Below are 21,410 nucleotides of genomic sequence, written 5' to 3'. Positions count from 1 at the left end.
CTTCTAACACTATGAAATCTTTCATCTGGCGTTCATCGGAAACCTGACGTCTACCTGCTTTATCAACTTTACCAATTCATTGGTTCAGAGTCTCACAAATACCACTGAACACATTTCAAGGAGGTGATCACTTTAATACCATTAGCATTGCCATCTCAAGCATAGTGGAGGTGTGGAAATGTGTGTGGCCCCCCCAGCAGGGTGGTAGACTCACAGTATAACTCTCACCCATGGTGGATGAGGACTCTGATGCCCAAACCAGACCAAAGGGAGGAAACTGGTGGCATCGCTTGAACAATGCCTAGTAAGACATATTTTCTCTGTTGTCTATCTGAGCTGTCTACTGTCAAAGACCTACTGTGTTGACTATGTTAAAATCTGTACATATTTAACTGGTTCTGGGACCTTGGAGAAATACAAAGCTAAAAGAGATAAAACAGCAAATTAAAAAGCTGCAACATACCTGGCTCAAAACAAACACCAATCAAGACAAGCTTCACCTACAGAAGCTTAACAGATTATACAAGTCACCAATAAAAAAGCTAAGTAAAACTATTCACACAGAATTCAAAAAGCTAAGTGTGCAAATGAAGAAATCGATAAAATTCTCGCAGAATTTAGCAAACCAAATTGCCTAGAAAGAACTCATTCCATTACCAAATATTTGCCAAACTGGCTAATCATCACACGACCAAAGCAGACACGTTGGACTCCTATTTAAAAAAAGAAAAAAAGAAACACAAGCTCCAACCCTTTTCCAGAAACATCCTCCAAGAGTAAGCTAACACAACCTCTGCATTCTGCCCAAAAAATATCACACAATTAATTTATGGACCTGGTCAAACCAAGCAGGCCTACTGGCTGCCCTTCAGACCCGAGCCCACAAACCTTTAAATAATTCTGCTAACTACCTCTGATTCCACACCAGTAAGAGGAATCCTCAACAATTCCTTAACTACAGGAATATCTCCAGAAGAACTAACAAAGTTACACCCATTCCCCCCAAAAAAAACCTGGACCTGATTAACCCTGACAATTGCAGATCGATTACAAATGGACCTTTCATGGACAAACTGATAGAAAGAGTAGCGTTCGCAAAGATGTCACAATTCGCTGAAGATAATTCAATACTTTGAGACTTCTAAACAGGATTCCGTCCATGAAGAGGCACATAATCTGCCCTCCTTGCCATCTTGGATTACCTGAAGATCACAGTTGACAGCTACGGGGTAGCTGTGCTACTTTTCATGGACCTCTTGACTGCCTTTGGCACAGTTGACAATGACACTCTAATACAAAGACTCTACAAAGCTGGCATAGAGGAAACTGGTCTCAACAGGATCACATCCTACCATCAAAACAGATCTAATGTCATCCATTCCATAACCCCCTTTTTCACCAAAACCGTACCTCACAATAGCAGGGGTTCCTCAAGGCTCTATCATCTAGCACATGCTTTTCAACGTTTACATGAAGTCATTACCAGCACTAATCAATCTATTTCACCTCACACGATAGAAATAAGCAAAATATATATAAATACTCCTTAAACCGAAAAGCCCCAAAGTCATTGGAAACTCACAAATTTTCTTTAATGACCACTTTCTCAGTTCTTTCCCCATCTGGGTCGAGCCGCTGTGTTGCTGAGTAGTCCTGTCTTAAATTTGGAGTGTCTCTCTGGCCCATTCCGTCTTGTTGGGAGATTGCTTGCTTATTATTTCCCCCTTTTGAAGTGAGGATTTGTTTTCTCCCCCACTCCCCCGAACCTGAGCTTTCTTCATGTTGAGAACACTGACTGAATCCTCCAAAGAGCTGCTGTAACTTGAGTCAGAAAGAGCAGCACTTGAGGACCCATTTCTGGTTTTTACGGACTCGGAATAATCAGTCAGTGAAAAAAATGTATCCCCCATTAAATCTGGGGAGACTACTGTTGCTGACTTTGAGCCCCCTGACTTGCCGTGAGTTAGCTGGGAGTGCAAGATTACACACTGGTTGCTCTACGGTAGCACACTCATCTAATGCCTCGAGGGTCACCGTTTCTGCAACCACCGATGGTAAGGTGATTGTTATGGCCACTTTTAATGGTTCTCACTTCGGTCTGACTTGCAGCCAGGGCAATTCTGGCATAGATTGACATAGTCCGGAACAGACGATGAATTCATAAATCAGGTGACAAAAATCAAATCCGCTATTAAGGGCTGTTCTTTGCCAGGCTCTACAACATTAAGTCCATGGACGGCCCGCCGTAATAATTTCTTTCCAGTGTAAGGCTCCGGTTTCTTTTTGCCTGCCACTTCGTCTCCTTTTCTTCTGCCTCTCCCATCCTTGTTAGTTTTGCGACTGCTTGATGCCTGCGTTGTAGTTGGCATGGCCCCAGTAGTCGTCACGGTAGCTGTGTGTGGAGACTCATGTTTGTCGATTTCGCCCCTCTTCGTGTCATTTCTTTGAGGGGACATCCTTCTTGAGCCCAAACCTCAGACAACAGTCAGAGAAGCCTTTTTGTCAGCTTAAAGGTCACCGCTGAAGCCAGGTAAAGTATAGTTCTTCAAACCACACTGAATTTTTTAACACGGTGTGTATCGTTTCCGCTTTGTCCTAGGCTACCAGTTACTTCCCTGGTTCTCCACCATCACACTGGATTCTCCCTGCAAGATTCATGTAGTTAAGGCATTGCAGTCAACCAACGAGCTATCGAGGTTGGTTGGAGCAGTGAGGGAATGTTACACGGATGCCATCTTGCTCACATTTTCAGTTATCTAAGAGCCGTAGATCAGTGGATGACATGAAGCCATCTCAAATTGAATGCTTCCAAAACCGAAATGCTCACTTGTGACTCACTCGCCGTTCGGCCTAGCGATCTGGGAACAGCACCTAAAGTATAAAAGGAAGTAAGTTACCTCAGATTTAGAATGGACTACAAACTATCAATAAATGCCCAAGTGGACAAAGTAGTATGATTTAGCTTTGCCAATATAAAAACTCTGTGACGCATCTTACCCCACCTGGGATTTCTACACACGGTCCAGGCTACCATCTCTTGTTCTGTCTAAGCTTAATTACGCCAATAGCCTCTACCATGGATCATCTTCACAACTATAAGTAGACTACAACAGATTCAGAACTCTGTCAGGCTGCTCTTACATATAAAGCCGCAAGCCCACATCTCACCTACCTTGAAGGCCCTACATTGGTTAACGATTGCCAGCAGATCTACATTCAAGCTGCTTTGTATCACCCACAAAGCGATACATGGAACAGGACCACTCCATCAGGAAAAAAAATCACCAAATACGTTCAACAAAGGACCCTCCGCTCTATGTTGGCCCCTCGCCTCAAAATCCCACCATACAAGTGAAAAACTATATGTTCATCCTGCTCTGTTCAAACAGCCAAACTATGGAACACTTTACCAACAAGCATAAAATTCGCAGATAACTACCTTATCTTCAGAAAACTACTCCAGAGTTGGCTCTTCTCCACATCACCACGATATTCAAACAAATATACAACATATCCCTCGTTACATAAGCATTAAGTTGGACTACATATGTGCACCTAGATATGTATATTGCTTTGTATAAACATGTATAGTAGTTGTTTATAAATATATAGATATTTGTTAGTTCTGCTTAACAAATGTACTTATTACTTATGGTTATATTATTCCATGTTTAACAAGTACATAGGGGACTGCATAAATAAGTAAATCGTTTTCACTTTCTAGAATTGCTTCAATATTGAATTACAAATAAAACAATTTTTTTAATAAAAACATAAGTTAACTTTAAGTACAACAAACTTGAAAGTCTGAGTTTATTATATACAATTTAAATCTACATATACTACCCTCCTTATACATACACCTTCCATGTACTTATGTAGCATTATATTAATTACTTTACGTCTAATTCAGCAGTTCCAATGTACTACCCTATATCTAACCCTATACCTCTCAATAGATCTTTTAACTCGAATCTCTGAGCCATCCCAAACCCCATTCTCCTATGAGCCACAAAATAACGCTTTCTAGACTCTTCCCTCCTCTACCCCTACCTTGCCTCATCTCATACCTCTTACTATTCAGATCTCCCACCTCTTACTATTCAGATCTCCCAAACTAGGCTTTCAAAACCCTTCCCTCTTTCCTCCCCGCTACTCATCCCAATCCACCTTCTACTGCTACAGGCTAAAAAAAACACCCAAAAAACCATCCTAGACCATTCCCGCCACCATCCTTTTCAATCCAACTAACAGACTAAGCTGTCCAATGCTCAAATTAATTTCATATTTCCGCATACTAATTCCCCACTTATTCTGTTTGAGTTCCTGAGTAGCCTGCTTCACGCCAAAAAGCACTTCAACATCTCATTAGAGGTAGCAAGCACTATATAAATGCAAACACTTCACTCCTCCATCACTCCACTATCCTTTTTCAATCCATATAAAAAAAACTCAAATACCCACCACTCAAATTAATTTCATATCGCCCTATACTAATTCACCACTAATCCTCTGTGGGATCCGGAGTAGCGTGCTACTCTCTGAAAAAGTGCTTCGACAACTAGTCAAGGGTTGTAAGAGCTATATAAATGTAATTATAATATATCGGTTGGATGAGTTGTGTCCATCCACTACACTATCTTTTCTTGTGCTACTTCCTTTGCGCCTCCACTCTGCCTTATTTGTTTTATTCTTTCAAATAAACACATTTATGGCAAAGTGACGGCAGCTATGGAGTGGAGCTGCTAGCTTCTTGCTCCCCACAACGCCTCTTATCCGTTGCTCTCCCCTTCCCGATCCTCTCTTTCACTGATTTGCGTTTCTCTTTTTCAGTACACATTTTAATGAGTTGCTGTGTAGCGAACCGCCTGCTTCTTTTTTGCGCTAGTATACATACTCTAAAAACCAAAAGCTAACGAAAATGCCGTCCCCCAAGTTTGAACGGTAAATGAAACAAACTCAGAGTTCTTTCACACTGGCCATAGGCTTCAGAGGCATTCTTCTTGAAAGAGTATTCTGCAAAGCCCTCTGAAACATTGTCAAAGTGTTAAACACTCCAGTGCTAATGGCTGCTGATCTGTGACGTCACGGGCAGGCCACGGCTGCCACGCTTTGTTGCCATGCTAAAGCAGAGCTCGCCTTTCCTTGGAACAGACGCTGGGCTTGGCCTTTTCAAAACGTTTCTCTTCTCATCTTTGAAACGAGCATTGGTTGATTGAAATCGTGCTCGTCTGCTGTAAGTTTCGCTGTGGTCTGTAGATGCCAGTGTTGGCGCAACTACAAGCACTTCGGGTGATCGCCTTAGCTGCACAGCTGTAGCCGTCTTGTCCAATACTATCTCAGGCAGAGGGCTTCGGGGCGGCCCGATGCTCGTCATTGATTGGCTTTCTCGTGAATCTCATTTTCTTGCTTCTTATTGGATAGCTGACCTTCGTATTCTTGTGTCTGTCCTGCAAAAAGATACTATAGCACTAAGGAGCCGCTGACAAATGCAAGGTCATAAGGTCACCTAAGAGGAAGTATTGGACCTACCCGTCACTCCATCAGCCGAGCTGAGACTTCACGACACCAACACCCGCGACCGCTCCGTACCACACAGAAAATGTGTTGAAAAGCAGAAAACCGCTGCACAAAGATGGAAATGGCGACTGTTGCAGCACGTGGACTGACTTCCCTTTCAGGAATGATGCTCTGTTCGACTGATTGCTGCAACCAATCCACCCAACAATCCCCTGAAACTGAAAAAAATCTATATGCCGGAAAAAGTCTCAATTGGCCAACCTGACGTCTAACCCGCTCATTTCAAACTTCTTGCCAGTGAGTGGTAAAGAGTTGAACAAAACAGAGAACTTTCAACATGAATCAAGTCTCTGTTGCGCACAGGGATTTTTCATCTTCTCCCTATGCTCCCTGTAGGAGAGTCGGATCTTCTTCTTATAGTTACCCCCAATTTTTGCTGATGTTTCACTGCTTTCGACTTCGTTTGACTGGGAGTCTGCTATTCATGACCCCAGCCTAGCTGCTTTCTCGTCTTAATTGGTTGCATATACTTTAGGTACACTCCAGATTGGATTCTGGGGTACCCTTATAAGTCCCTAGTATATGGTATACTATATACCCAGGGCATAGGTACCCCAAAAGCCTATCAGGAGCTGAAGCATGTATTGTGCCACCCAAGAGGCCACTCAAATTGACACCACCGGTCCGATACTGCAACGTGTGTACGGTGGTGCATGCACCCCTTACTTGGATATAGGTTCACTATATCTACCTTATCACTATACATATAAATCTATCAGTCACCCCTATGGCATGCCTTATCAATCCTGAAGACAGGGTGCTGGGTTTTGTGTGAGAGGGAGCCCATGCACGAGCAGAGCTCCTCTGCAGCCTTCGGAATCTATTCTCCAGGGTTGTTCTGTGATGCAGCTATACCATATAGTCTTAAGTGCATTATAACCACGCGGTAAATGCTAACTTTAAAACGGCTGCACAGAAACCTGTCGTGTTTGGTGTCAAACACCTAGGAATCATACCTCCACACCAGAAACTGGTGTGGGAGGTATGATTCCTCCCTCCTAGTTGAAGAAATATGACTACACAGGTACACCCAGTACCAGCTTTACAGAACCTGGCATCACAAGATGGATGATGCAAGCCACAGACACGCGTCGGCCCGCCTGCTGCTGGACAAAACTCAGGCAGGGGAGGCTGAACAATAGGTTTACTCTCACAGGGTGGTGTAATCACCTCCTAGACAGACTTTAGTGTATTGGGGCTGGGGGGTGCACTCTGAGTGCTTTGATGTCTGCACTGGAGGCACATTTGGTGTCCCTGTGCATAATCCAGCTCAAACCGGTTGCAGGAGGTACTAGCCCCATCTCTGGTGAGAAACTGGACAAAGGACATGGGTGTAAACACCACTCTCTCATGACCCACCATAGGTGGGTCCCCAGAGTTTGTCCCACCCCTTCCTTGGGAATAAAGTAGGAACCACTGGCTTCAGGATTTTAGATTTACCTGGATGAAACTCTGATTCAGAAAGCAAGTACTTTGACGATCTACATTGCATTAGATGACTGAAGAATCTCCCTTGGAGTAAAGGAGTTACTCCCCTGCTAAGCAGGCACCAAAGACGCATCTGACCAGTTTGTAACTCCGAAGCTCCTGAGGACTCTGAAGACTTTGGCAATACAGGAGGTGGGTTTCTAAGTGTCCCCGAGGTCGATTAGTGTGCTCAGCAAAGCTTAGACCCGTATCCCTCGTGGGGACCATGCAACCCGAAACTCTGGGCACCATGCCCATTTGCAGAAGCATCTGCTTTCCGGCAACTCCTGAAGCTGTGCTTTGGGCTACTTGTAGTCCAGACCCCGAGCAGTGAGTCCACCGAAGATTACCAGCCTACACTCCACAAGTGCTCCGTGGCCTAGTATTTAGGGATTCCTCTTGGGGTCCCTTCGCGATCCCTGGTCCTTTGGCCTGTGGGTCCCTATGAAGGCAACTTTAACTTTCAGTTGGCTTTCCTGGTTGCTCCAGACATGCCCTGACTCTCCATTGCTTGGGGAGTCAACAGGACCTTGCAGGTCCTCACCGAAGCATCTGGTCTCTGACCACATGGGTTGCAGTTGCCAAGGCTTGTTGGTGTTCAATCCGGACACTGACCCCAGCACTCAACATCCTTAGTGGGACAGCTTGTCTGCGGACTTTGGTCGTCCTCGACGTCCCCTCATCCCTGTGGCTGCAGAGTCAAGCATCACCTCTTCTCACCTGTAGCATGAGACATCGGTGGGCATTCGTCTACCGAGCCCCTGGTCAATGGCAAGTGACCCAGACACTGTCCCCTCTGCTTTCAGGTTCTTCTCATCTCCGATCCAGGCTTGGATCCAACCGGACACTTTTCCTCTTCACAGCAGCAGCACTTTTTAGCATCACGCCATTGAAAACAACAAAGATTCCAGACACCACTTGACACCTATGCACCCGGCTTCACTGGGTTAGGTAACACGAGTACTCCGGTGCTCACATGGGTGCTGGCCTTAGAACCTTCTAAGTTTAAAAGGGTTTGCTCAAAGTCCTCTCCTAAGTGTCCTTAAACTTTAAAATTCCAACCGCGACTTTTCCATAGAGTTGTATGGAGCTCGCGGTTGTGTTCTTACACTGCACGTGTCCCCTGTGGATCCCCAGTGTCACTACCATGGGTGGTTCATTGGGGTCCCGGCGATTCTACGTGCTCTAGGCACTGTGTCTCGTCAAGTCGTGGTTGTTATACGACTTTCTTAGTATATAGTTTGGCTTCCCCCTGGAGCCCGCTGTGTATTGTGTGATTTACTGTTGTTTTAGTGATTTAATATTGTGTACTTTGTTCTCTAATCTCAAAGAGATTGGTAGTGTGTGTCAAGTGGATCCCCATCAAAACCAGAAAGACCGTCACCTTGGCGCCGGGAAACCCTTTTTGGGTAGCTGCGCGCCTTATAAAATTAACAAATAGATAAACCACCACCGGAGGAAGATAGTTCTCCTACCTGGCAGCCAAAACGTGGAACTCCCTCCCGCACACCTACGAATGACCCAGGACCATCTCATCTTCCGGAAACACCTCAAACCCTGGCTTTTCGAGCAGTAGCAGCACCCCAATCCCACCCCCCCTCCCCCCCTCCCTTCAGCGCCTTGAGACCCTCACGGGTGAGTGGCGCGCTCTATAAATGTTTTGATTGATTCAGTTAGAAATACATCTGTTTATAACAACACCTGTGTCGCTCTCCTTTCATTTGGTCATTCAGGAGGTTATAGACTGGTAAAACAAGCTGCTTTACATTCCTTTAAGACTTAGCCTGAAGGCTGCTCTCCATAACTACCATTAGGATAGCTTTCATAAAAGGTTGTCCTTAACCTAATCATCGATAGGGGTTGTTTGGACTGGTACAAGGTTACCACTATAACTAGTGGTGAGCATATACCAGGCCAACTTCTCACATTCCCATATGCCAGGAAGTCTATGTTGGTCAAACCTCTCTCTCTCTTCATCAAAGTTAAGTGTATTATGTAGTAGCCCTGGCTGAGCCGATGCAGGGGGTGGCGCCAGGGAGGTTGATCCACAGCTGAGCTCTCCATAGTGTTGAAACACTGACACAATGTTGGGCCCTTTGGAGTTGGATGTTGCTCGACTGGGTCTTGTACCAAAAGCTACATTGTATCGAACTCGGTCAGTGGCCCACATGTCTATCAGGGGCAGGACTTCAGTCCAGCTCGGAAAGACGCTATGTACCCTTACCCTGGTCATGGTCTGGTCGATGCTTCTCCAGTAATAAATTGCATGACCCCTTTGAAACTTCTCCCCGAGTCTGACGGTGAGAGGCACGACGAGGGGCCCGTTGTGTCATAGGTCTTTACTTTGCCAGACTTAGGTTTGTTCAATAATAAGAATTGATAGAGTGAGGCATGCTTGATTTTGTCGTCCGCTTTTTCTGGATTACTGGGGTTTGCAATGATAGGCCAGTCATCGCAATGTTCATCCAGTCGCTCACCTCTGCCTGCTCTGTACAGTAGTACACCCTCCCTGAGGGGGTTCTTTAGCTTAGTTGAATTTACTGAACTCAATTAACTGTGAATCACTCATGTCTGAAAGGGAACAGTAGAATATGCAGCCGTTTAATCTGGAATAGGAAGGTAGGCGATGTGCTTCATCCGAATTATTGCTATGAATTGGGAATGTTTTAAATTCTATTTTATCCTTGATAGAAAGTTCAGTTTCCATTCCAGATCATGTGCGGTCTCCAATTTTTTTGTGGGTTCAGAGCCTTACCACTTTTGGTTTCTGTCAAATGTCGGTGCAGAAGAGTTGAAATCGCAAGTTACTCAAGTTGATGATGTGGCCAACACTGGGTCTAAAGATATTGGTATCCAAGTGGGTAAGCCCTGCCGGTTAACGGATCCTTCTACAAAGATAAATATTGAAAAATCTAGGGCAAAACAGATTGAGGACAATGTGTATTCAGTAAAATCTTTATTTCAGGGGTGTACCCTGGAAGGACCCAATATGGAGGAGATCTGCTAATCCAAAGGACATCACTTTTTCTGTAGGTAGAGGCACCGGAGGAAAGTTTAAATGTTGAGGAGATGAAGGATTTGAGTGTTTGTGAACCTAAGCATGGAGATAAGCTATCTAAGTGGAGTTGGGTAGCAGACACTCTGAATGGGATCAGCATTACCGCAAAGTATCCAGTGTTGCGAAGGTAACCCCTGGGGAAAACTAGCATCCTGGAATATGGCGGGTATAGATCAATCTAAATTATAACCGAATTTTGTAAGGCGTCTTAAACCTTTCAATCAATCAGGGCGTTTTAAGCGCGCTACTCCCCGTGAGGGTCTCAAAGCGATGGGGGAGGGGGTAGCAGCTCGAGTCAGTTGAAGAGCCAGGTCTTGAGCGTCTGAAGATGTGTAGGGTGGGGGAGCATCTGATGTAGATCGGCATGCCTTGGCCGCAATGTAGGAGAATGTTCTTCCACCTGCTCTTGCTCTACAGGTGGGCAGGGGTTCGGCGAGGGAGACGGATCGGAGGTTCCTCTTGGGTATGTGGAAGGAGATTTTGTTGTTGAGCTATTGAGGTCCGGTGTTGTGGATGCATTTGTAGGCGTGGGTGAGTATCTGGAAGGTTACTCGCTTCTCAATGGGGAGCCAGTGGAGGTCTCATAGGTGTTGGGTGATGTGTTCGTGTCGAGGGATGCAGAGGATGAGCCTGGTTGCAGTGTTCTGTATGGTCTGGAGTTTGCAGAGCAGAAACTTGTTGATCCCGGCGTAGAGGGTGTTTCTGTAATACAGTCTGCTGGTTATGAGTGCGTGGGGGAGGGTCTTCCTTGATTCGGGGGGGATCCATTTGAAGGTCTTGCGGAGGATGTTGTAGCAGGTGGAGGCAACGGCGTTGACCTGTCGGGTCATGTAGAGAGAGGAGTCTAGTATGATGCAGAGGTTTCGGCGTGGTCCGTGGCAGTGGGCCACGAAGTGTTGTCCCATGCAGAGGGGGATGGTTCGAGGACGAGGACTTCTGTCTTTGTGGGAGCTACAGGCAGATGGGTGCCCTGATGAGGGAGAGGATGAGCTTGGTGTCGTCGGCATAGGATACTATGCTGAGTCTGTGCTGTCTGATAATGGCAGCGAGAGGGGCTATGTAGATGTTGAAGAGTGTGGGGCTGAGCGACAATCCTTGGGGTACTCCGCAGTTGATTTCCGTGGGTTCGGAGAGGAAGGACAGCAGTCTGATTCTTTCGGTTCTGCCGGGGAGGAAGGAGCGGAGCCATTTGAGGGCAGTTCCCTGTACGCCGGGGTCGTGTAGTCTGGCAATGAGTGTGTAGTGGGAGACTGTGTCGAACGCTGCAGAGAGGTCGAGTAGGATCAGGGCTGCAGTGTGTCCTTAGTCGAGGAGGGTGTGGATGTCGCCTGTGGCAGCAAGTACAGCGATCTCAGAGCTATGGTTACTACAGAATCCGGATTGGGAGGGATTGAGGGTGGAGTTATCTTCGATGAATTTTATTAGTTGGGCATTGGCGGTCTTCTCTGTGACTTTGGCCGTGAAGGGGAGGAGGGAGATGGGCTGGTAGTAATTGAGGTCTGTAGGATCTGCTGCGGGCTTCTGGAGTAGGGGTCTTACTTCTGCGCGTTTTAAATAGTCGGGGAAGATGCCAGTTTCGAAGGTGGTGTTCATGGTGCATCACAGTTCCGGTGGCTCTGTGGAAGATGTGCGGGGCAAGGGTAGGTGGGGGCTCCTGAGTGGATGCCTTTCATGGTTGATGCAGTATCTTCGGTGGCGACTGGGGTCCAGTAGGAGATGGTGGGCTGGCCAGCGTTGCTGGTGGGAGTAGTTTCGGAGTCAAGTGTCTGGTCGTTGAAGTTATAGTACAGGCCATTGATTTTTAGATGGAAGTAGAAGCCAAGCTAGTTGCAGAGGACCTGGGATGGGGTGATGTCTGTGGATTCGCTGGGGGTTTGGTGAATTCCTGGATGACGCTGAAGAATTCCTTGGAGTTGCTGGAGGTTGCGAGGATCTTGTTCTGGGTGAAGGTCCTCTACGTGGATCTGATGCACTGGTGGTATTCAGTCATGGCACTCTTATGAGCGGTGCAATCTTCTGAGGTTTTGCTGTTTCTCTAGTTCTTGGAGACATCAGCAGGTGCGTCTGGATTCTTGGAGGTTGACGGTGAACCAGGCAGCCTTTCAGGGGAGTGGTTTGTCGAGGTTCCGTAGGGATGCGAGCTCGTCTGCGGAGTTCTTTGGCTGCGAGGTTGGTGTCGGTCGAGGTGGTGGGGCGTCGTGGTTGAGGGTGGAGTTGAGTTGTTTGTCTGCGACTTAGCTCCAGTTTCTTCGTACATGGTGGGGTGCCGGTTTGGGCGGCGTGGGTTTGTTGACGAGGAACTGTACGCAGTGCTGGTCTGTCCATGGTGGTTGCGTGGTGTGGGGGGCAAGGGTCTGCACCAATTTTATATATGAGAATTATTTTGCTTTTTCCTGTGTAGCCAAACCGTCCGTAGAAGGCCTTGCTAGTGAAGGAATTATTATTTTACTTAAAAATATCAATTGGAATCCAAACGCATTTCTTCATCTTACAAACCATTGTCTAAAACTGGTTATGTTCAATGAAAGTGGAGGGTTGTCATCTTTTTTGTAAATTCCCCTTGGTAAGCCTCAGGGTAATTTGATTAACTGTTTTTATTCGTTCGCAACATCAGTCTTTTAGAGGAATGTCCTTTGGTTATAATTGTAGGGGACTTTAATGCTCAAGTATCAAACTCCGCTTGTTTAACTGAAACTGAATTGGATTAGGTATGGGGTATCCCTGATATGGTTTTACTATAAAAGTCAGATCTGATAGGCGGGGCATAAGTTTTCTGGAAAGTTGTGACTGCATAAATTTGTTTTTTCAATGGCAGATTCCCTGAAGGCTCTCCTGTTTCCTATACTTTTCATTTCCCAAGTCGTCAATCCTTAATTGAAAATATGGTAGTGTCCCAACAGATGTTTAGTAATGATCCCAGTTGGAGACTTTGGGAAGCGATTTAAGCAATCATAGAATTCTTTCTGTGACCATTAACTTACAGCTCAAGGCTCTTGGCTCTTGGAATTCCCAGAAGAGTCATGTTGTTTATTACAAATCAACTGCGTGCACCTTTTGGTCATGTAAGACTAAAGGCTTTGGGCCAATTCCTTAAAACAGCAATCTTGGGCCCACCTAATTTGCCATTACATGATCCAATCTCCTGGTATGAAAGGCAGTTGACCCCCTAGCGTGCTTTTGGGAGCAAAGATAGAGGAAAAAGAATTACACATTCACTTACGATCTCTTGGGCTGTAAAAAAAGGTAAATCCGAAATAAATTCCCTTGTTAGGAAGAAAATTAAATTGTTTTAGATCTCCAGACAGGGAAATCAATCGTTTCAAGCATAAGAGAACAAGACTGAAGAATGCAGAACATAGAAAGGAGGTGGATATGAAGTGGATTCATCTTAGGGAAGCAACCATCTCCAATAATCCACGTAAATACTGGCTCTATTACTGTGACTATTCTGATATCAGACGATGTGTAGAACCAGAATATTTCGCAATTATACACGTGTATTTCAAGTAAGTGTGCTTTGCCTGTTCTAAGAGGTTAAGAAGATTCCATGGAACTTGCCTTCTGGTAAGGAGATTTAGGGATTCATCAGGGCATTCATCGGCGGCCATGGGCCTTGATGAATGCCTAATAGCACCTATTAAAAAGAAGGCTTCCTTATGGGCCATATTTCATATCCATTGTTTCAGTATTGCTACCTGACTGGTGATATCCCATATTCCTAAAAGGAAAACATTATTGTTCCCCTATATAGAATGGACCGAAGACTTCCCCCGCTAGCTATAGACAAAGTGCCCGTCTGGATAAAATAAGGCAAATTACAATTTACTTCATCTGCAAGAATGGACTTTGGGCAATAACCTCATACTCCTAGAGCTGGCGGGTTTTTGTACGAATGTTGGCACCCTTGATAATATTATGGCCCTTCAAACTCATATAGCAAAGTACCCTTGATCCAGAGGCAGGCCTCAGTATTCTGCCTTCATTGATTTCTCCACAGAGTTCGACAGGGTTGATCCAGGGACGCTGTGAAGAAAATGATCCTTGCTGGGAATTCCTGCTCACCTTCTGAGACTAATAATTGGCCTTCACTCCTCCACCTGCACTCAGGTTTTGAGGGGAGGGAACCATGACTTGTGGAGAAGAGTGGTGACACAGAATGGCGTTAAGGGGGGGTCCCTGCTGACGCTCTTTTTACTCTGCAATCATAATTTGCCTGGCAGAGTTGGTCTAGTAAAGGGGGATCCTCTGAAAGGTGGTCTAATGACTGAAGGCCGTCTTCTTTATGTTGGCGATGTCTTTTGTTGGACCTAACTCCAATAGGTCTCCAAAGACGTTTTTATGCTTTGGAAAAGTATGCAGAGGAACAAGGAAAAAAGGAGTCAGAGTCAGGCAAAATTAATTGGTTCTTGAGGAGTGCCAAGATGGAAGTAGTATTTTATTTGGGTAGGATCTTTTCAAGCAACTGCCTCAAAGATCATAAACCATTTTAAAAGTAAGGCATAGTCCAAGGCCTCCATTATTTATAGACTGTAGAAGTGTTGTGGGAATAAGAACTTCGTAAAAGTTGTTAACTAAAAACAAAACCAGCCAAAACGGAGCTATGCCTATGAAGAAAGGGATGTGCGGGACAGGACCTTCATTGAAATAGCAGAGGGTCTTCCCCATCTGCTCTTAGACTTGAATTTGAAGTACCCTCTACAGCTGTGCTCGCTATGGCTGCTGTTCTGAGGTAGAGAACAGTTTGTTGAGAAGCAAAATAGGTTCTATTCGAGCTGCGTTAAACCAAAAAATATTCCATATAGTGAAAGAAAAGTGTGCTTTATTCTTCTTATAAAAAAAGCATTGGAAATGTTTGAGATTGTCCAGAGTGGGGATTTATCGTTCCAAAACTTTTTTTGAAAGTCTGATAACAAAAAAAAATCATTGTACATAACGAGAAGGAAAAGGGATATACTCATTTTACAGCATACTAGAAATAGGATCATAATTGAAGAAACATCTGTAAAAATTCCCAACCCTACCTCCTTTGGAATGGTGTACGGAGAATCATCTTGCTACTTAGGTCAAATGTGCTCCCTATACAAGTTATCACAGGAATATGGGAAGGTGTTCCGAAGGATGAGAGGGTCTGTGATCTCTGCCTTAGCCAACTTGTAGACTTAAATTACGTGATTTTTAAATGCCAATAGCTTCATTCTGCACATTGCCACTTTTTGAGCCCGATCTTTATGAAACAGAAAAGAACCTTAGCAGTTGAGGCTCGCAGATGTTTATTCCCTTTCCCAACTGTAATAGCTAGTGCAAAAGTTTCAACTTTTCAAAATGGTTTAAAAAAGTGTTTTAATTTTCTATGTATACGTGCAATGGCGCTCTCACTCTATTCTGATTTGCACAGAATCGCAGAATTTATTATGCAGTTGTATATTTTATAAGCGCTCCACATTCGGTTACCAATGCTGGTTGTAATCTGCATATACCTGTATTATCACACTTCATTATTGGAGTGGTCTGAACTGTATATTCTTTTCCTCTAGTCCTTTATCCTTACAGTATTTTACCTGTTCTAAATAGACTGTATTGTGTATTTGCACTTTTGGGTCTCTATCACTTTATTATAGAATGTACTGCATTTTGCATTGGTTCTGCGTATTTGCTCATCTTACGGTTCAGTACTTTACTATGCAGTGCATTGCACTATGCTTGTTATTTATTTGGATTTTATTTTTCAATAGATCTGTGTATGCTATTTCGTAGTATAATACTGATTAGACGAAGCAGTATATTTCACTACTGTAGTCCTATTTTATTTTGAACATGCCTTTTCTGACAATTTTTTTATTATGTTGTAATGATGAATGTTCTAAGGGCCTAGAGAAACTGCCTGAGATGGGCATCTTTGGGACAGTTCTGCAATGGATGCAAGACTTCCAAAGTGACAGAACTCAGACCAATCCCTCTGAATACCTTCAGGTCCCGCACTATATAGATTGACAAGTGGGGTGGGGGAGGGCACGGCACAGGGCTATTTAAGCTACAAGTTGTTGAACATCTACGTGGCTCCTTTGGCTTACATAGCAAAATCCTATGGCTCTGAAATGATATCATATGCGGGTGACACCCAGCTTGTCATCTCCTTTGGGGGTGACCTGGAGAAGATCAAAAGTCAGTTTTCAAACGGTATGAAAGCTATAGCAGACTGGATGGCAAAAACTATCTACAATTAAATACAGAGAACATTGAGATTATGTTAAGTGGGAAAGCCAAGCAACTTTGGAGTCCAGGATTGTGGCTGGTAGAATTAGGCCTCAACCCTATCCCGAAACAGCAGGGGTTTTAACAATGCGTCTGATGAACGCTTTTTCCTACCTTGCTCTCTCGGTTAGGAAAACCTTAGCCCAGGCCTTGAATCTCAGTAAATTAGACTATGTCATTGCTGTACTCTCATCAGCCAATGAGTCCTTATGTCCAAACTACAAGTGGTCAAAAATACAGCTGCACGACTTGCATGCAGTCTTCCTTCCCACTCTTCGACAGAACCTTTATTGAAAGCGCTGCACTGGTTACCCATTAAGAAATGGTACACTTTTCAAAATGTGCTTCTTTACATATAAAACAATAACGTGAAACCGGTCTCGCTACCTGCGTCAAAAACCGAATTACTACTACCCAGTTAAGGATCTGTTACAAGGACAAAGCTCTGCTAAGTCTTCCTCGGTTCCGTCTGACTAGGTGTGGGTAGCAGGTCTTTTTCTATCTAACCCCATACTATTGTAGTGCTCTGCCTTATGCTTGCATCTGCCCAAATTTTTTAAAATTTAGAAAATTGCTCAAAATAATCTTATTGTAATTGTTCTGTGTTATGTTTTTCTGTCTGTGTTTTATCGCTAGCACCAAGATACTTTCTTCAGAGGTGATTCGAGCGCTATAGTAAGTTATATTAACATAACATAACTTCTCAGTTTTCGTTCTTCCTTCTTGATATACAGGATACTCTTGATCTCAACTGATAATTACTTCTGCTTCCCAGCTAGATTTAAAGTGACCCTAGGTATGAGCATACCTACAATTCCACCATCCTGCTGGCTGACAGGATATTTTTGGTGCAAACAGATCTCTGCTTAGGTAACATGATTTACATGATACTTTTGGTCTCGTAAGATGTAGCTATCATGGGTCTTAATTATTGTGAAGAAAGAAGTCTTCAGAGTTTGGTCATCTATTGTTGTTCGGATGGTGAGAAGGCGGATTAAAGATTTAACACCACACATCAAATTCAAGAAGATTATCCAATGTGGCCGGAAACTTCCTAAGTAGTACGAGAGAACAAGGATAACTTTCAATTCATCGTAGGTTTAGTTTTCACAGATGTAGTCATGATTACCTGCTGCTCTGTTTATTTTAAAATGAAAAAAAGTAGTTATAAGCGTTACCACCATTGATTGATATGTGGAAACAAGATTAATAATATGTAGCCTATCATGATGTGGTTATCACACCTCTTGGCTTTAATGTTTAGCACCAGACTCGTGATTTCTGCAATAACGTTTTAAAACAAAAACTACATGTACACAAATATCATATTAGCGCAGCGTCCTTTCATGCCAAGTGCCCCAAAGCCCTAGGAAATATATAGAAATAAAAATATATGACCTGTCAGTCTCTGCTACAGAGCTAAGAGGGATTCCGCATTCACTCATAGTTTGTCAATTTTCCTGATGTAAAGAATATTCCTGATTCAAAATGATACTGCACAACAAAATCTGAGGATGACACTGACCCGAAGACGTGCCATCAGAATCTGGGTATGACCAGGGACCTGGAGATGCCCATTTAAGGCATCTCAACTTTTTCAAAGATTTGCGACCACTAACTGGAAGGCATACAGAAAGCTATATGGAATAATACCTTCAGAAAAACTCTGGAACATGGTGCGATTAAGAGCGCATTCTTTCCCGTCATTATTCAGAGGGGTGAGAGTCCAAAACAGAGTTTGAAGGGGAGTCTACGTGTCCTAGAACAGGATGTCGGAGGAGTGATCTCTCTTGAGTTTTAGAGCTAACTGGCAAGGGATGGCATTAGAGGAATAAGGGCATGTAGGCTGGTCCACCCTTAGCTGGGAATGACTCGGTAAGCACGTTGTCTTGATGACATTGGCTCATTCAGGGGCAAGGTTGGGATGTGAGAGCAGAGGCCAGAGCTGTCTGGTAAGAACAGAAAAGGCGTGCTTGCTATGATGCCAGTGGGCAAAGAGGGCGGCATAGATGAGGGCAGAGCCATTTGATTTTCTACCAGTAGACGTGGCTACTTCAGGAGCCACTTGGCACAGGCATGTTTGGCTCATTATATATGTGATGGGGCGGTGGAAGAGTTGTTCACAAAGCAATCATCCCACAGCATATGTTGTGATAGCTACTGACTCATAATGGCAAAAAACTAAATCATGAAACACCCACGCTCTGGTCACGAGCCGACTGGACTATGGAAACACCCTCTACGCCGGGACTACCACTAAACTCCAGAAAAAACTCCAACGAATCCAAAACGCCTCAGCCAGGCTCATATTAGACATCCCGCGTAGAGAACATATCTCTGGTCACCTGAAAAACCTCCACTGGCTTCCCGTCAATAAGAGGATCACTTTCCGGCTCCTAACCCACGCACACAAAGCACTCTACGAAATCGGACCAGAATGCCTCAACACACGACTGTCCTTCTACACCCCCTCCCGCCAGCTTCGTTCTTCCAACCAAGCCCTTGCCACGGTACCTCGCATCAACAAGTCCATGGGAGGTAGATTCTTCTCCTACCTGGCAGCTAAAACCTGGAACTCACTTCCCACTTACCTTCGCCTTACCCAGAACCACCTAGCATTCAGAAAGCAACTTAAAACGTGGATATTTGACAAGTAATTCCCCACCCCTCCTTAAGCGCCTTGAGACCCTCTGGGTATGTAGTGCGCTATATAAATCCTTTGACTTGACTTGACTTGACTTCCTATAATCTTTAGCACGAAAAGTCACATTTATTGGACAAGTCCATGGGTCTACCCTTTAGGATCCCTATGCGCATTCAGAGTCAGTACCAAAGCCCATCGACCTGCCCTACAGGTTTCCCGTGAATGCTACAAGTCAGTATGAAAGCCTGTCGGCCTGCCCTACAGCCTTCCCGTGAGTGCTACAAGTCAGTACCAAAGCCTGTCGGCCTGCCCTACAGGCTTCCCGTGAATGCTACAAGTCAGTACGAAAGCCGGTCGGCCTGCCCTACAGGTTTCCCGTGAATGCTACAAGTCAGTATGAAAGCCTGTCGGCCTGCCCTACAGGCTTCCCGTGAGTGCTACAAGTCAGTATGAAAGCCTGTCGGCCTGCCCTACAGGCTTCCTGTGAATGCTACAAGTCAGTACCAAAGCCTGTCGGCCTGCCCTACAGGCTTCCCGTGAATGCTACAAGTCAGTGCCAAAGCCTGTCGGCTTGCCCTACAGGCTTCCCGTGAATGCTACAAGTCAGTATGAAAGCCTGTCGGCCTGCCCTACAGGCTTCCCGTGAGTGCTACAAGTCAGAACCAAAGCCTGTCGGCCTGCCCTACAGGCTTCCCGTGAATGCTACGAGTCAGTACCAAAGCTCAATAACATTCCCCTTTAAAATTCCCCCACATGCTTGGAGTCAGTACCAAAGTCAACTGACATTCCCCTTTTAAGCTTCGCACACATGCTTGGAGTCAGTACCAAAGTCAACTGACATTCCCCTTTTAAGCTTCCCATGCATGCTCAGAGTCAGTACCAAAGTCCATTGACTCTCCCCTTTAACTTCCCATGCATGTGGAGTCACTACCAAAGTCCATTGACTCTCCCCTTTAACTTCCCATGCATGCTAAGAGTCAGTACCAAAGTCCATTGACTCTCCCCTTTAACTTCCCATGCATGCTCGGAGTCAGTACCAAAGTCCATTGACTCTCCCCTTTAACTTCCCATGCATGTGGAGTCAGTACCAAAGTCCATTGACTCTCCCCTTTAACTTCCCATGCATGTGGAGTCAGTACCAAAGTCCATTGACTCTCCCCTTTAACTTCCCATGCATGCTCAGAGTCAGTACCAAAGTCCATTGACTCTCCCCTTTAACTTCCCATGCATGTGGAGTCAGTACCAAAGTCCATTGGCTCTCCCCTTCAAGCTTCCCATGCATGCTTTGAGTCAGTACCAAAGTCCACTGACATTCCCCTTTAAGCTTCCCACACATGCTTGGAGTCAGTACCAAAGTCAACTGGCATTCCCCTTTTAAGCTTCCCATGCATGTGGAGTCAGTACCAAAGTCCATTGACTCTCCCCTTTAACTTCCCATGCATGTGGAGTCAGTACCAAAGTCCATTGACTCTCCCCTTTAACTTCCCATGCATGTGGAGTCAGTACCAAAGTCCATTGACTCTCCCCTTTAACTTCCCATGCATGCTTTGAGTCAGTACCAATGTTCACTGACTCTCCCCTTTACGCTTCGCATGCATGCTTTGAGTCAGTACCAATGTTCACTGACTCTCCCCTTTAAGCTTTGCATGCATGCTTTGAGTCAGTACCAATGTTCACTGACTCTCCCCTTTACGCTTCGCATGCATGCTTTGAGTCAGTCCCAATGTTCACTGACTCTCCCCTTTAAGCTTTGCATGCATGCTTTGAGTCAGTACCAATGTTCACTGACTCTCCCCTTTAAGCTTCGCATTCATGCTTTGAGTCAGTACCAATGTTCACTGACTCTCCCCTTTACGCTTCGCATGCATGCTTTGAGTCAGTCCCAATGTTCACTGACTCTCCCCTTTAAGCTTCGCATTCATGCTTTGAGTCAGTCCCAATGTTCACTGACTCTCCCCTTTAAGCTTCGCATTCATGCTTTGAGTCAGTACCAATGTTCACTGACTCTCCCCTTTAAGCTTCACATGCATGCTTTGAGTCAGTACCAATGTTCACTGACTCTCCCCTTTAAGTCCATCAACCTGCCTATGGGATTTCTGTGTGCAATCGGTCAGTAGATCTTAATTATGAAGTACGCTGAAATATAAAAAGCTGACCATGGAGGATTAAAGTATTCGTTATCCATATCACGAACTACTTACAAGGTGACACAGCTAAGAACATGGATTATAAGCACAACAAACAAGCATGTGAACAAATTCTTCCTCTTCACTCTCAACCTCTGTGCGACACCATTTTGAGAGTGTATATTCATTCATTTAAACACACATCATATTCCGACCACCCACTGTAAAAGGGCGATGTATTGGGCAGCACTCACACAAACATTATGTAGTGCAGTGTCTACAT

At 44.8% G+C, this 21,410-nt stretch overlaps 1 protein-coding gene across 5 annotated transcripts in view; it reads right to left on the bottom strand.

The window, feature by feature from the left end:
* The window catches only part of PHF21A (PHD finger protein 21A), a 679,011-nt gene that overhangs the window by 379,766 nt on the left and 277,835 nt on the right, over positions 1-21,410 (bottom strand). The window lies entirely within an intron of this gene.

Source organism: Lissotriton vulgaris, chromosome 2_2 (assembly GCF_964263255.1).
Source record: "Lissotriton vulgaris chromosome 2_2, aLisVul1.2, whole genome shotgun sequence".
Classification (NCBI taxonomy): Eukaryota; Metazoa; Chordata; class Amphibia; order Caudata; family Salamandridae; genus Lissotriton; species Lissotriton vulgaris.
This window is presented reverse-complemented; position numbering and strand designations above follow the sequence as displayed.